Source organism: Lissotriton helveticus, chromosome 12 (assembly GCF_964261635.1).
Source record: "Lissotriton helveticus chromosome 12, aLisHel1.1, whole genome shotgun sequence".
Lineage (NCBI taxonomy): Eukaryota > Metazoa > Chordata > Amphibia > Caudata > Salamandridae > Lissotriton > Lissotriton helveticus.
This window is the reverse complement of record NC_136073.1, coordinates 882,298,598-882,316,414: the sequence shown is the minus strand read 5'-3', so window position 1 is coordinate 882,316,414 and position 17,817 is coordinate 882,298,598. Positions and strand designations below refer to the sequence as shown.

At 41.5% G+C, this 17,817-nt stretch overlaps 1 protein-coding gene across 1 annotated transcript in view; it reads left to right on the top strand.

The window, feature by feature from the left end:
• Nucleotides 1-17,817, top strand: part of LOC144798522 (phospholipid scramblase family member 5-like) — a 290,685-nt gene that overhangs the window by 25,127 nt on the left and 247,741 nt on the right. The window lies entirely within an intron of this gene.

Sequence of the window (17,817 nt, the reverse complement as noted above, 5' to 3'; positions counted from 1 at the left end):
AAATCTAGAACCAATAGGAGACCAGGACCTTACAGCCAATCTTAGCCCTAGTCCAAGCAACCAATCAGTTCAAAAACCCTAATCTCTATGTACAAAAGAGACCCTAGCCCTATTAGTAGTCCCACCCCAAGTCCAAAAAACCAATGGCACAGGAAGCCCTTGTCCCTAATTCCAATAGAAATCCTAACTCTACTCTTAGTACCACAACCAGTCCAGCAACCAATCACACCAGAAGCCCTAATCGCTACTTGCAATTAAAAGTCTAACCCTAGCCCTAGTCCCACCCTAGTCCCAACAACCAATAACACATGAAACCCTAGTACCTACGTCCAATAGAAATCCTAACCCTAGCCCTACCCCTAACCCTACATTGATTGAATCACAGACCCAGAAACCCATCAGAACACGCAAATACCCAACCAATGAGGACACTAACCCTAATCCAATAGAAACATCAGATACAATCACCAATCAGTGTACACATGTAACAAATAATATCAGAACGTATAAGGTCCCAGCGACCTCAGACAAGGATTGCTGGCCAGGGAGTTGAAAGCTGCTTTTCCTGTTCAGAATCTCCTAGGAGACAGACAGGCCCAATCCACACTTTGGACTTCTGCAGGTAAAGGCCTCACTAACTTGAAATCTAACAATACATTTTGAATAACACTTTACTCCCTCTACTGGCCAAAAAACGAAGTGCACAGTCCCTAGTAAACACAGTTTAAACAGCTCACAGAAGCACCCTCTGATGTAGAATATCCCTGTTGCTGGGGGGGGGGGAGGCAGGGGGGCTGGTTTCACAGGCTTGTGAACACAAAATGGTGGCTGGGGATGCACTATTTTAACATACAGGTCTTAGCAAAGAGCAAAGGAGAAATTTGGAGGGAAAACTGAAAGTCATCAGCAATGAGAGGGAAAAATTACAGAGTTTGGACTGCAAATCCCACCATTCAACATGTTAAATGGAAGCAATCATGGGCAGGATAAAACACACTGGTTGATAGCACCTATGAACAAGAGGTAGCAGCTCCTTCCTGCAAACCTTGGACAGGAACCTTGCATTTGTAACAGTACACAAGGAATACTACTGAACTGTGTGAGCACAACATTTGTTTGCAGTACCTTGCAACCCAAAACTACAGCAATAAGCGCAGAGAAAAAACAATACACAGTTTAATTACTTCTTAACATTTGTTATTTGTGCATAAGTCCCTTATGGCTACATGATACACACTTAACCCCAGTTCTCTCTCCCCCTCCAAAAAAAACTCAGACCCTTTGTTACATGACAAAGTTAAGTAAAGAAACCTAGCTTGCTAGAAAGTGTTTTTTTCCAGTTCTTTGCAGACATCAGGGATCCAGTGTGCTGGGCCGCTATTAACATGCCCTTCAGTAAATTGTTCCCAGCAACACTATGCAAGATACACATTTTGTAGTAAATGTGGAATTTTTCTGAACTTTCAGATTCAATTACATACAATAACTTAATGGCAAACTATGTATCTGGTTTGAGATCATTTTGACTATTTGAACATGGCTGCACGTTTAGGACCATCAAAGGCAGGCAATTTTATCATTGATTTCAGTCATTTTTCAAAATGCAATTAACAGCTCCCCTCGATTTAGCCCGTTGCTTAAAAAATTATTTGCTTTTTGTGTGTTTAGCTTGCACAACCAATAGAGCAATACAGTGTTTTTTCAATCTGTCCGTCAAATATGATTTTATTTCAGAAATATACCTCTAAAACCTTACTCTAAAAAACAATCATTGCACCATAAGTATTACGTGCATCATTAAAATAAAGAAAACATTGAGGGTATGTCTGTACGTTTAGCCCTGTACGTGAAACATGTTATTTTTTATTTGATTTACCTGTTCATTGCTTTGTCCATACAGTTATTCTCATGCTGATCCCACTATTGTTTCGAAATGCCTACAGTTCCACTGCTTGGACACCAGAGGGAGCCAAAACACTGCAGATGTTGGCAGCGAGCGGTCTAACTTTCTTCAGTCCATCCCTGTGTGGGAAGCGGGGTGGAGCAAGAAGCGGCTGAAGTGTGTTATTGCATTGCTACAAGCACTGGACCCGATTCACAGAACTAACTTGAGACAAAATCCTAAACGTATTACTTTTGGTATTCACAGAAGGCATTTAGTAGTAGTAAAGTTAGGATTTTGTCTTTTTTTTTCTTCTTTTTTTTGTTCCTCATCTCCACCATGGTACTAATCTGTCAAACTTTTGGACAGGGTAATCTGGCTCATAGTATGATTGACAAGCTGTCTCAGCCCAAGGCTGGTAGGGCTATATTAGATTTGAGATTCCGCCAACACCCCTCAGCAAAGTCGTTCAAACCATTCCACCTCGAAACCCCAAAAATGTTTTAGACAGATATTTACCAAGAGCCAGTTACCACCATTGCCTTAGCCACCAATTCGCTGTGCAATAGCGAGGATGTTATAGGAAAAGACATGTATCATAGCTTTGTAATCATCGGAACTGGGGGGAAAAAACCCAAAATAAAACCCAGCTCAAACTTATAGAACTAAACAAGTATCTGCCAGAATGCCCTTTTGTTTGATGTTCCAGTCCTGGACATATCCATCTTTGATGTTTGTAACATAGAGGAACACCAGTCGTAGAAAGTCGGGGGAGAAACCTCTTTCCAACGCTTACAAATTTCTCGTCGGGCCAACAACATGGAATAGAACAATAGGTTGTTATTTGGGCTGCGCTTCTGCTCCACTACTCCAAATGTTACTAATCGAAGATCTATTACCACTGTGGAGCCTGTTAGAGATGTTAGTTTATTACCAATTGATTGCCAATATGATGTTAACTGAGGACATTCATAGAACATGTGTGTGTCCGAAGCCTCCACTAGCCCACACCGGGCACACGCCACAGGCTCTGCTCCTGGAAATTTAGACAATCTTTGGGGGGAGTAGTATGCCCTGTGAAGAGTATAAAGATGAATTCTGCGAAGCCAAGCCGGTTTCACTATATCCCAACGAACGTTACAGGAGGTTAACCATAATTCATGTAGATTGACAGATGGCATCAGGGAACCCCAAAGTTGATCTGGGAGATGAAACTCCCCGTCAATGTCCTCCAAGATTAAGTTGTAAAAGAAAGAAACCTCCTTTGGTCCTGGTGTTTTATCTAGTAGGGAAGATTCCAATTGACTACTACCACCTATGGGCATATGGACGCGACGAGACGCCCCAGAAGATTGCGCTTGTGCCCAGCTTGAGATTTGTAGATACTTCAATCTAGAAAAATTGGGGCCCACCTTATTTAATAAATGTTCCCAGGAAAGCATAACCCCTTCTACAAACAGGTCCCCCCAGCTAGAAATGTTGGCATCTTTTAATAGATATATCAAAACGTCGTTAGCCCAACCTAGAGAAACAGGGAGGTCCCATATGGGAGATCTATTTGAGTAGTATCCTATTTTGGTGGTGACTCTGAGATTATACCAAGTTTTTGCTAGGCCGGACAACACCTTCAGTTTAATTTTTTTTTTAAATTTGGGGTCACCAAACTTAAAGAGAAACCCCTTCTGCCCTATCCCTTCGCACTGTAATAGTGTTTTAAACATCGACCCGATGTCATGGTCTGATGGAGTATTTAGGAGCATTCGGGCATGCGCCATCTGAAATGCCCAGGATTTTGTCTTAAGTCTATCTTAAGTCTGTCTTAAGTCTGCCCTAAGTCTGTCTTAAGTCTGTCTTAAGTTTGTCTTAAGTCTGTCATATTATTGTCTTAAGTTTGTCTCAAGTCTGTCCTACTATTTATGGTATTCACAGAAGGTATTTAGTAGTAGTAAAGTTAGGATTTTTGTCTTAAGTTTGACTTAAGACATGCTTAAGACAGACTTAAGAAAGACTTAAGACAAACTTAAGACAAACTTAGGACAGACTTAACACAGACTTAAGACATACTTAAGACAGACTTAAGACAAACTTAGGACAGACTTAACACAGACTTAACACAGACTTAACACAGACTTAACACAGACTTAAAGTGCCCCTTTAAGTGCTTCAGTGCTGAACAGAAACCAACATCGGGTACCCACTGCTTCAAGCCCACCTTAGTTCACCTCTAAGATACCAGAGCACTGCACTGCCAGCTTATGACAGAGAGCATTCGCGGGGGCCGGGGGGGCGTGAAGGGAAGGTAAGGGCCCTCACAACCCCTAAAGATCTACAGTCTGTGAATCTTAGGCCAACCATGTGCAGTCTCCCTACACACCCCTCAGGACACCAATGGGAGTATGCATGCATGTATGTATGTAAGCATGTATGTATGTAAGCATGTATGTATGTATATATATATATATATATATTCACTGAAAAAACCATAGGTTATAGACCATATATAGTTAGGAATTAGCATTTACAAAACCTTATTTTACTCACACAAAACCATTGAAATTCGCATATATAGTTAGTTGCACTAACTATATATCGCGCACCGCAATCCACTGCTGATCATGTCACATATTACATCATTCATGACATGGTCAGTGACATCACTGATGACATCACTGATGACATCTCAAATGACATCACTGATGACATCACTGATGACAACATCCAGTGACTGTATGTTTCTGTAAAGTTAAAATATGTCTTACATATTGAAGAATGAGTGGATGTATAAGTGTCTGGATGAAGGATTTAGTAGGTGCATGACTGACTGTATGAGTGAGTGATTAAATGTGTCTCACTGAGTGTATGGGTTAGTGACTAAACTGTCTTAATTTGTGCATCATTATGTCTGTTGTTCTGTAAACTGCTGCATGTGTTGATCAGTAGCTATATGAGTAACTATATGGGTTATTGATTGGTTGCCCAAGTATTTGTATGGGAGACTGAGTGTGTGTGTGGGTGGCTGGGAGGTTATGACTCTGTGCATAGATGTGTGAGCAGTTGATTCACTAGATGTATGGGTTCAAAAGTGCATGTGGAAACAGCTGTATGGGCGGTTGACTGTGTGCATGAGTGTATTGGTGAGTGAATGGATATCTCAGTGCTACATGTCAAAGTAAGTACATATGTAAAACACAGTACATGTGAGAGTTGACATATATAAATAACTGTGCATAAGAGCCAGTGAATGTGTGAGTGGCTGTATGGATCATTGTGAACTTGTATCAGGGATTGTATAAGAGAGTAAATATGTGTTAGTATATGTTTGAATAAGTAAGGTGTGTATAACTGTATAGTTGAGGAAATGGAGGTGTGATTGATTCTTTGCATGACTGACTAGGTGTGTGAGTAACTCCATGGATGAGTGACAGTCTGTGAGTGTCTGTTTACACTGAGTGTATCTAAGGTTATATTAGAGTCTGAAGAGGTTCATCGTATTATCACATGAATGATGTCATCAGTGATGTGATCAGTAATGTCAAATGAGATGTCATCAGTGATGTCATCAGTGATGTCATTGGAGATGTCATCAGTGATGTCATCAGTGATGTCATTTGAGATGTCATCAGTGATGTCATCAGTGATGTCATCTGTGATGTCATCAGTGATGTCATTTGAGATGTCATCAGTGATGTCATCAGTGATGTCATCAGTGATGTCATTTGAGATGTCATCAGTGATGTCATTTGAGATGTCATCAGTGATGTCATCAGTGATGTCACTGACCATGTCATGAATGATGTAATATGTGACATGATCAGCAGTGGATTGCGGGTGCGCGATATATAGTTAGTGCAACTAACTATATATGCGAATTTCAATGGTTTTGTGTGAGTAAAATAAGGTTTTGTAAATGCTAATTCCTAACTATGGGGCCGATTAGGATGGCGGAAGGACTTGCGTCCGTCCGCCACCCCTGAGTTGGAGGGACCGTCCGCATGGGCAGCGGCGGTCCCTCCATAGCAATTAGGATGTGACCGCCACCCTGGCGGTCACATCCTGTATGTTTTACATTGCGGCGGATGCTGCATGAAGCAGCATCCGCCGCAGTGCAAAAAACGAAAGGTGTGCATTTGCATGCACAAAGCGGCAGGCACCGCGCGGTGCCTGCCGCTTCGTGCACGCAAGGGCAGGGGGGTACCATAGGTACCCCCCATGTGCACCCCCCACGCAACCTTCACCCAGGGGGCCTGCAACGGGCCCCCAAAGTGACTGTCCGTATGCTTTTCCACGGCGGAAAAGCCGCCGCGGAAAAGCATGACTCACCCTGCATCCTAATATGGCTGGCGGTGTCTGATAGACACCGCCAGCCATGTTATTGCTTTCCCGCCGTGGTCGCCTTCCGACCGCGGCGGAAAAGCGGCGGACGGATTGGGAGACCCACCAGCCATCCTGATTTGGCGGTGGGTCTTTCAGGCCTCCTCGGCGGATTTCCGGCATACTCCTGGCCGGCGGTGGCTTCCGCCGGCCCGGAGTATGCGGGAAATCCGCCATCCTAATGACCCCCTATATATGGTCTATAACCTATGGTTTTTTCAGTGAATTTTCAAGGTTTTGTAAATGCTAATTCCTAACTATATATGGTCTATAACCTATGTTTTTTTCAGTGATATATATATATATATATATATATATATATATATATATATATATATATATATATATATATATATATATATATATATATATATATATATTGCAGCTCAAAATCTCTCGTAATATCAGAAAGAATTTCGGCACTCGCAAGGGAAGTGTTCACGCTGGTTTATTTCATGAAAACACTCAGCAGACAAACGCGTTTCGGTTTTCCTTCGTCAGTGTCTACCATTGACACGGAGGAAGCGGATATAAAAGCATTTCATCATTTTTTGGCATGTGTATAGAAAGAGGACTTCCGTAAATCCCCGTGAGGAAGTTATTTACACAGTGTATTACTTTTTCTATGACATATTGAAATACATGATAAGTGGCTATATGTATGTAATCCGTTACGCATTTACATACCACAGTTTCAGATAATTTAAATACATTATTCCTGAAAATTATTTACAGTATATATACAATTTGTATGTCGCCCTTAATCATGTTATGATTACTATCAAGCCGTGGATCGGCAATGCTCACGGGGTTTTTTGAAAAACATGCTCATTGAATTCACAATCCAGTACATTTGCAAGGGTCTATGCATTTCCCAAATGAGAGGCTAATTCCTCGTTCTTATTCAATCCCAGAGGGGACTTTGTCTGGAGATCTATGATATATCGGGACTCTAACCTTCTTAGTCTCCGTAATCTATCTCCACCTCTTGGGTCTACTGGTATATGATCTAACGCATAATACTGTAGGAGTTCTCTATTGCTATTATGCTTAAGGGCAAAGTGTTTTGCTACGGGATAATTGAAATCTTTATTCATGATAGCACGTTGGTGCTCTAATATGCGTAGCTTGACATTCTTTACTGTACTCCCTATATATTTCAGTCCGCACGGACACTGTAGGCAGTACACAACATGAGTCGTGGTACAAGTAAGAAACTTTGATATTTTTCTTGTCTTTTTTGTCCCCGGTATTTCAAATGATGTTTTCTTTTTGCTTTTCTCGCAGGCTTTGCATTTTCCGCATGGGAAAAATCCTGGCATATCTCTAATCCTCCCTGTTGTAGTTGTTTTTTCAGGAAGGTGGCTATGAACAATTTTGTCTCTAATGGACCTCCCTTTCCTGAATGTAATAAGAGGGGATACAGGAATTTCTTTTCCTATGATCTGATCTGTTTTTAGGATATGCCAGCTCCTCTTCAGAATTTTTCTTAGATGATTAGAATCATCCGAGAAAGTAGTGATTAGTCTGAATTTTCCTTCATTTTTCGTATTCAGCTCAGTTTTCTTAATCTTGTCTTTTAGCAATTGATCTCGAGGTATCTTCTCTACTCTTTTTAAGGTGTTTTCTAAGAGGTTTTTGTTATAGCCTCTCGCTTGAAACCTACTGATGCTGTCCTTTGCTGCTTTTGCAAAGTCGGAGTCCTTAGAGCAATTTCTCTTAATTCTCAGAAGCTCTCCATAAGGGATGCTTCTGATCAAGGTTGGGGGATGGCTACTTTCAGCGTGCAGTACTGAATTGCCTGCTGTTATTTTTCTAAACAGTTCAGTTTCTATTTTTGTACCCCTCAAATTCACTTTCAAATCTAGATAATTTACAGATGAAGCATTGATATCAGCTGTGAAGTTCAAATTCAGTACATTGGTGTTTAGATAGGCCACAAACTCTTCTGCTGCAGTTACTGACCCTTCCCATATTAGGAAGAGGTCGTCAATGTACCTATACCATACTTTCAGGTTCCCAGCCCATTTTTTGAAACCTGGGCTCCTGGTCACCTGCTCCTCCCACCAGCCTACGAATAAATTTGCATAGCTGGGGGCGAAGCAGGTTCCCATCGCCGTACCAATGACTTGTCTATACAGTTGCCCTTGGAACAAGAATATATTGTTAAATAAGCAATATTCTATAAATTCTAGCAACATTTGACTATGTTGTGCGAATTTCATTGGTCTTTTATCAAGGAAATACTTGATGGCTGACAGTCCCTGGTGATGGTTAATGCTTGTATATAGGCTGGTGATGTCCATTGTTATTAATATACATGATGAATTATAGTCCACATTCCCAATTTTATTTACAAAGTCTTCCGTGTCCCTAATATAGGACTGAAGTAGTAACACACTTTGAGAGAGAAAATGGTCTATGTACACGGACATGTTTTCAGATATACTTCCTATGGAGGAAACTATTGGCCTCCCAGGGGGGTTTTTATGGTCTTTGTGTATTTTTGGTAACTGGTAGAAGGTGGGCACAGTGGGATTGTTGTTTTTTAAAAAGAAATACTCATCAGTATCCAGCATGTTGTCATTATGCCATTTAGTTATCAATGTTTGGAACTCTATGATGCTTTCATCATATATTTGTTTGGTTGTTTTCTCGTATGATGCTTGGTCTTCCAATTGTCTGAGTGCTTCTCGACAATATTGTTCTCTCGACATCACCACGATGTTTCCACCTTTATCTGAAGGCTTGCAGATGATGTCCTGGTCATTGTCTAGAGTTTTCAGAATATTTCTTTGTTCCTTTGTCATGTTAGGTGTTTTGTTTCTTAATCCATTTTGTTGTGCCCTGAATTTGATCAAGTCCTTTATCACGGCTTCCGAAAATGCATCGATCGCATCATAGGGCATCATTGGTACGAATGATGACGAAGGTTTAAATTGTGTTGTTGGTGCTTCTTGTTCAACACCTATCCTTCGAGTTATCTGCGTTACGGACTCCACTTCATTGACATTTTCCTCGGTTCTCAACTCCTCCAAAATTTCCCAAGTTGAGATGTCATCAGTCGTAAGGATATCAGTCTCTTTCGTTTTTAGTTGTCTATTTTCTTTCATCGTTGGTTTCAGTTTGAAATATTTGTGCAATTTCATTTTTCGCACAAAGGTAAAGAGATCAATTCGAGTTTGAGTAAATTCGAGTCTTTCATTCGGGCAGTATGATAAACCTAATTTCAGAGTTTCCTCTTCTAATGATGACAAGGTTCTGTTTGTTAGGTTTATTATCGTTAGATTGTCTACCATTTCGCACCTCTTTTGCTCCTCGTGATCCTGGGGGTGGTGTTGATCTGACCTCTCCCTGTGTCTCTGCCTCGGCCCCTTCCAGCCCCCTCTTCTTGTTCTTCGGTTGCTTCCGGGGGTTTGCTCTTTCCTCCCCTGAGCCAATTTGCTCGGACTAGGTCGTATTCCATGTGAAAAGGGGTCTTTGTTTGTGATGTGCCCGCTGCCTCGTCTCCGGATAGTTCATTTTCGGTCACTTCTGATTCCGAAGTTTCTACTGTTGGCTTGGCTGTGTGAGAGGCTTTCTTCTTATTCATTTCTTTCCTGGGGGCGTCGAATTTTTTGGCGAATGTCAGTATTCTTCCTAGGGAATAATCCCTTTCATCCCTCTCGAATTTCTCTTGCTTTCTATGGCGAATTTTCAATTCATATTTCTCCAACCGTTTTCTCATTTCCGATCTTAATTCATCCTTTTTTGCAGTATTTGTTTCTTTCTCAATTTCTTCCTCCAATGATTTGATCTCATTGATTGCTTTCTCCCTATCGCTCCAAGCGAACTGTATCAACAATTTCAACATGCCTCGACTGGATAGGGCTGTATGTTCTGCCCATAATTCCAACAGTCTGGGATCTGGATTTTCATACGCCGGGACAGTATATATTCTAAGTCCTCTCGGCACTCTGTCAACATCCACATAATTTGTTAGAGAGGTGGCTTCCCACCACTTTCTAATCTCTCTTTCCCGCAATCTCTCCAATCGAATGAAAAGGTTATTAAGCATATCTTTGCCACCACCATTTTTCTTCTCATCTGGTTTTGCACCCTCTGCCTCTTTGGAACGTTTTTTAAACATGCCACTTGCTGCTTCCTGCCGAGCCTTATCGCCAAACATTTCATCATCCATAATTTTCGTTTGGGCTGGCGGCGCGTGATTCACTCCCCCTTTGTCTTGCCTCTCACACTTGCATTCGGCACACCTACACGCACTTGAGCTTACCCGGTAGTGAAGCCTCACTAATCATGGGTTGCTCCTCTCGGCGTGGTCTTTGGTGTGTCCTTGATTCGGTGAGCGCGGTGCCCGGTTTAATATTGTAGCTCCGTAACACCAAGGACCGGGTCACTCGCAGACGGGTGCCTCTCCGTGGTGGCGCACCACGTCACAGACTGCAGCTCAAAATCTCTCGTAATATCAGAAAGAATTTCGGCACTCGCAAGGGAAGTGTTCACGCTGGTTTATTTCATGAAAACACTCAGCAGACAAACGCGTTTCGGTTTTCCTTCGTCAGTGTCTACCATTGACACGGAGGAAGCGGATATAAAAGCATTTCATCATTTTTTGGCATGTGTATAGAAAGAGGACTTCCGTAAATTCCGTAAAAGAGATTTTGAGCTGCAGTCTGTGACGTGGTGCGCCACCACGGAGAGGCACCCGTCTGCGAGTGACCCGGTCCTTGGCGTTACGGAGCTACAATATTAAACGGGGCATCGCGCTCACCGAATCAAGGACACACCAAAGACCACGCCGAGAGGAGCAACCCATGATCAGTGAGGCTTCACTACCGGGTAAGCTCAAGTGCGTGTAGGTGTGCCGAATGCAAGTGTGAGAGGCAAGACGAAGGGGAAGTGAATCACGCGTCGCCAGCCCAAACGAAAATTATGGATGATGAAATGTTTGGCGATAAGGCTCGGCAGGAAGCAGCAAGTGGCATGTTTAAAAAACGTTCCAAAGAGGCAGAGGGTGCAAAACCAGATGAGAAGAAAAATGGTGGTGGCAAAGATATGCTTAATAATCTTTTCATTCGATTGGAGAGATTGCGGGAAAGAGAGATTAGAAAGTGGTGGGAAGCCACCTCTCTAACAAATTATGTGGATGTTGACAGAGTGCCGAGAGGACTTAGAATATATACTGTCCCGGCGTATGAAAATCCAGATCCCAGACTGTTGGAATTATGGGCAGAACATACAGCCCTATCCAGTCGAGGCATGTTGAAATTGTTGATACAGTTCGCTTGGAGCGATAGGGAGAAAGCAATCAATGAGATCAAATCATTGGAGGAAGAAATTGAGAAAGAAACAAATACTGCAAAAAAAGGATGAATTAAGATCGGAAATTAGAAAACGGTTGGAGAAATATGAATTGAAAATTCGCCATAGAAAGCAAGAGAAATTCGAGAGGGATGAAAGGGATTATTCCCTAGGAAGAATACTGACATTCGCCAAAAAATTCGACGCCCCCAGGAAAGAAATGAATAAGAAGAAAGCCTCTCACACAGCCACGCCAACAGTAGAAACTTCGGAATCAGAAGTGACCGAAAATGAACTATCCGGAGACGAGGCAGCGGGCACATCACAAACAAAGACCCCTTTTCACATGGAATACGACCTAGTCCGAGCAAATTGGCTCAGGGGAGGAAAGAGCAAACCCCCGGAAGCAACCGAAGAACAAGAAGAGGGGGCTGGAAGGGGCCGAGGCAGAGGCAGAGGGAGAGGTCAGATCAACACCACCCCCAGGATCACGAGGAGCAAAAGAGGTGCGAAATGGTAGACAATCTAACGATAATAAACCTAACAAACAGAACCTTGTCATCATTAGAAGAGGAAACTCTGAAATTAGGTTTATCATACTGCCCGAATGAAAGACTCGAATTTACTCAAACTCGAATTGATCTCTTTACCTTTGTGCGAAAAATGAAATTGCACAAATATTTCAAACTGAAACCAACGATGAAAGAAAATAGACAACTAAAAACGAAAGAGACTGATATCCTTACGACTGATGACATCTCAACTTGGGAAATTTTGGAGGAGTTGAGAACCGAGGAAAATGTCAATGAAGTGGAGTCCGTAACGCAGATAACTCGAAGGATAGGTGTTGAACAAGAAGCACCAACAACACAATTTAAACCTTCGTCATCATTCGTACCAATGATGCCCTATGATGCGATCGATGCTTTTTCGGAAGCCGTGATAAAGGACTTGATCAAATTCAGGGCACAACAAAATGGATTAAGAAACAAAACACCTAACATGACAAAGGAACAAAGAAATATTCTGAAAACTCTAGACAATGACCAGGACATCATCTGCAAGCCTTCAGATAAAGGTGGAAACATCGTGGTGATGTCGAGAGAACAATATTGTCGAGAAGCACTCAGACAATTGGAAGACCAAGCATCATACGAGAAAACAACCAAACAAATATATGATGAAAGCATCATAGAGTTCCAAACATTGATAAATAAATGGCATAATGACAACATGCTGGATACTGATGAGTATTTCTTTTTAAAAAACAACAATCCCACTGTGCCCACCTTCTACCAGTTACCAAAAATACACAAAGACCATAAAAACCCCCCTGGGAGGCCAATAGTTTCCTCCATAGGAAGTATATCTGAAAACATGTCCGTGTACATAGACCATTTTCTCTCTCAAAGTGTGTTACAACTTCAGTCCTATATTAGGGACACGAAAGACTTTGTAAATAAAATTGGGAATGTGGACTGTAATTCATCATGTATATTAATAACAATGGACATCACCAGCCTATATACAAGCATTAACCATCACCAGGGACTGTCAGCCATCAAGTATTTCCTTGATAAAAGACCAATGAAATTCGCACAACATAGTCAAATGTTGCTAGAATTTATAGAATATTGCTTATTTAACAATATATTCTTGTTCCAAGGGCAACTGTATAGACAAGTCACTGGTACGGCGATGGGAACCTGCTTCGCCCCCAGCTATGCGAATTTATTCGTAGGCTGGTGGGAGGATCAGGTGACCAGGAGCCCAGGTTTCAAAAAATGGGCTGGGAACCTGAAAGTATGGTATAGGTACATTGACGACCTCTTCCTAATATGGGAAGGGTCAGTAACTGCAGCAGAAGAGTTTGTGGCCTATCTAAACACCAATGTACTGAATTTGAACTTCACAGCTGATATCAATGCTTCATCTGTAAATTATCTAGATTTGAAAGTGAATTTGAGGGGTACAAAAATAGAAACTGAACTGTTTAGAAAAATAACAGCAGGCAATTCAGTACTGCACGCTGAAAGTAGCCATCCCCCAACCTTGATCAGAAGCATCCCTTATGGAGAGCTTCTGAGAATTAAGAGAAATTGCTCTAAGGACTCCGACTTTGCAAAAGCAGCAAAGGACAGCATCAGTAGGTTTCAAGCGAGAGGCTATAACAAAAACCTCTTAGAAAACACCTTAAAAAGAGTAGAGAAGATACCTCGAGATCAATTGCTAAAAGACAAGATTAAGAAAACTGAGCTGAATACGAAAAATGAAGGAAAATTCAGACTAATCACTACTTTCTCGGATGATTCTAATCATCTAAGAAAAATTCTGAAGAGGAGCTGGCATATCCTAAAAACAGATCAGATCATAGGAAAAGAAATTCCTGTATCCCCTCTTATTACATTCAGGAAAGGGAGGTCCATTAGAGACAAAATTGTTCATAGCTACCTTCCTGAAAAAACAACTACAACAGGGAGGATTAGAGATATGCCAGGATTTTTCCCATGCGGAAAATGCAAAGCCTGCGAGAAAAGCAAAAAGAAAACATCATTTGAAATACCGGGGACAAAAAAGACAAGAAAAATATCAAAGTTTCTTACATGTACCACGACTCATGTTGTGTACTGCCTACAGTGTCCGTGCGGACTGAAATATATAGGGAGTACAGTAAAGAATGTCAAGCTACGCATATTAGAGCACCAACGTGCTATCATGAATAAAGATTTCAATTATCCCGTAGCAAAACACTTTGCCCTTAAGCATAATAGCAATAGAGAACTCCTACAGTATTATGCGTTAGATCATATACCAGTAGACCCAAGAGGTAGAGATAGATTACGGAGACTAAGAAGGTTAGAGTCCCGATATATCATAGATCTCCAGACAAAGGCCCCTCTGGGATTGAATAAGAACGAGGAATTAGCCTCTCATTTGGGAAATGCATAGACCCTTGCAAATGTACTGGATTGTGAATTCAATGAGCATGTTTTTCAAAAAACCCCGTGAGCATTGCCGATCCACGGCTTGATAGTAATCATAACATGATTAAGGGCGACATACAAATTGTATATATACTGTAAATAATTTTCAGAAATAATGTATTTAAATTATCTGAAACTGTGGTATGTAAATGTGTAACGGATTACATACATATAGCCACTTATCATGTATTTCAATATGTCATAGAAAAAGTAATACACTGTGTAAATAACTTCCTCACGGGGATTTACGGAAGTCCTCTTTCTATACACATGCCAAAAAATGATGAAATGCTTTTATATCCGCTTCCTCCGTGTCAATGGTAGACACTGACGAAGGAAAACCGAAACGCGTTTGTCTGCTGAGTGTTTTCATGAAATAAACCAGCGTGAACACTTCCCTTGCGAGTGCCGAAATTCTTTCTGATATTACGAGAGATTTTGAGCTGCAGTCTGTGACGTGGTGCGCCACCACGGAGAGGCACCCGTCTGCGAGTGACCCGGTCCTTGGCGTTACGGAGCTACAATATATATATATATATATATATATAACATTTCTATGGCAAAATGAAACCCCTCATTTTGTTCCTTTTCAAATTAAATGTATTAAGTGTTACCACTTTATTCCAATCAAAATGACTTCAGGTGTGCCATACTTTTGTCATAAGTAAGACTATTAGCGTTCTAGTTGTTCTTTAGAACACTCTGGGACATTCTGTCATTGGGCTATAGTTGGGCTACATCTGGCTGATATTTGGGCTACATTTGGGCTCTTTTGTCTCTGGTGGCCATCTTGGGAGACTGCATATCAGAATTTTTTTAATGAAATATAAGAGGATTTGAGAAGTCACTCAAAATGTGCCCTAGTTTTTCTTTCTTCAGCACTAATCATAATTTCTATGGCAAAATGAACCCCCTCATTTTGTTCCTTTGCAAATTAAATGTTTTAAGTGTTAACACTTTATTCCAATCAAGATGACTTCAGGTGTGCCATACTTTTGTCATAAGTAAGACTGTTAGCGCTCTAGTTGTTCTTTAGAACACTCTGGGACATTCTGTCACTGGGCTATAGTTGGGCTACATCTGGCTGATATTTGGGCTACATTTGTTTTTTTTTGTCTCTGGTGGCCATCTTTGGGCTACATTGGGCTACATTGGGCTACATTTGGGCTCTAACATATATATAGCCCAATGTAGCCCAATATATATTTTTCAAAGTTAATTTTCGTAAAAACCACTGGAGCATATATCTTGAGACATAGCAAAGGCACATCGGGCTACCAGTCCCTACAATTTTGCCAAGTTTTGTGGAAATCCATTCAGCCGTTCGAGCTTAAAGTGAGTTTAACCGCCCTATGGAAAACTCAATGTTAAAAACACGTTTTGGGACCCCCCTTTTTTCTCGGCCCCCACTTGACGAAACCCCCCCAAACTTTCAGGGGACGCTCAGAAACAAAATGTGCCATTTTCCTGAAAATTTCAGCCAATTCCGTCCATCAACGCCAAAGTTATTCAACATAGAATTTTCAGAAATCCCTATTCAAAAAAATCCTAACTATATATACCTACTGGCGACCGCCAGTAGGTAATTACCTACTGGCGGTCGCCAGTAGGTATATATAGTTAGGATTTTTTCTCTATGGGTTTTTTGAAAATTCTATGTCTAATAACTTTGGCGTTTGTGGACGGAATCGGCTGAAATTTTCAGGAAAATGGCACATTTTGTTTCTGAGCAGCCCTTGAAAATTTGGGGGGGGTTCGTCCAGTGGGGGCCGAGAAAAAAGGGGGGTCCCAAAACGTGTTTTTAACATTGAGTTTTCCATAGGGCGGTTGGCCTCACTTTTAGCCCGAACGGCTGAATGGATTTGCACGAAACTTGGCAAAATTGTAGGGACTGGTAGCCCGATGTGCCTTTTGTAGGTCTCAATATATGTGCTCCAGTGGATTTTGAGAAATTAACGTTTAAAAAAAGATATATATCTGTAACAGCGGACCGGTTAGCGCTCTGGTTCGCAGACTTTTCGCGCAACGGAGCTTTGTGAAGCGAAGCTGATTGGTTCTCCGGCGTCTGTCAACATTCCAAACAGTCCGTAGCGGCCGCCATCTTGTCTCTCGGTAGGATCGAGAGACAAGAGGAGGTCAAAACAAAGGGGGAAATAACTATAAGGGGGCATAGTAGATCCTCGCTGACCCCCTAGGTTTGATGTGGAGGTTTTAAAAGGGCCCCGCGGGGCAAAAAAAAATAATAAAAATAATAATTGAACGGCTGAATGGATTTGCACGAAACTTGGCAAAATATTAGGGACTGGTAGCCCGATGTGCCTTTGCTAGGTCTCAATATATGTGCTCCAGTGGATTTTGAGAAATTAACGTTCAAAAAAAGATATATATCTGTAACAGCGCTCCGCTTCGCGTAACGGAGGTTTGCGAAGCTGATTGGTCATTCTGTCACTGGGCTATAGTTGGGCTACATCTGGCTGATATTTGGGCTACATTTGTTTTTTTGTGTGTCTGGCGGCCATCTTTGGGCTACATTGGGCTACATTGGGCTTCATTGGGCTACATTCGGCTAATTAGCAAATAGCTCATCGCAAACTAGGAATGGTAAAGAATCGCTATTTATTCCTTAAAGTTCGCTATTTAGGAAATGCAAATAACTTTTATGATACATATGGCGGTTCATCTCTAACAAGATAAGAAGCATAGGGATAGATTTATGATGACTGGCGCATCACCAGGGATGTGTTAGTCATTCTGTGCCGCTGTTCCGTCACCTATGGTGTGCTGCATTTACAATGCGGCGCATCATGGGGCAAAAACAGCACAGATGCGTGATGTATCTGTGCCGTAAAGGTGGCGCATTGCTGGAGTTGTATCGCAAGTGTGATGAAGCTCCAGCAAGGGTCGGGGGTGCCCTTGTCGCAGGGTTTCTGTTCTCACACAGAACTGTGGACAGAGGATTGGAACCTCGGCGAATTAGGGTGTCCCAAAACTCACGTTAGTAATCAAAAACTATTTAGCAAGCTAGGTACAGTGTCACATTGGATATAACAAACTCTCAATGTTTAGACAATCCAGAATATGAACTTATAGTACCTCAGGATACGTGGAACTCATGAACAGTCGGTCGTTATATATTTCCTAGAAACCAGAACATGGAGTTAAGAAGAACACATGTGTATTTGAAATGTTTATTTACTAATGCCGTCTTCTCAGGCGTAGTACCTTAGATAATAAAAGTACACATATTATCAGTAGCAAAATTACCAGCATAGTTACTAG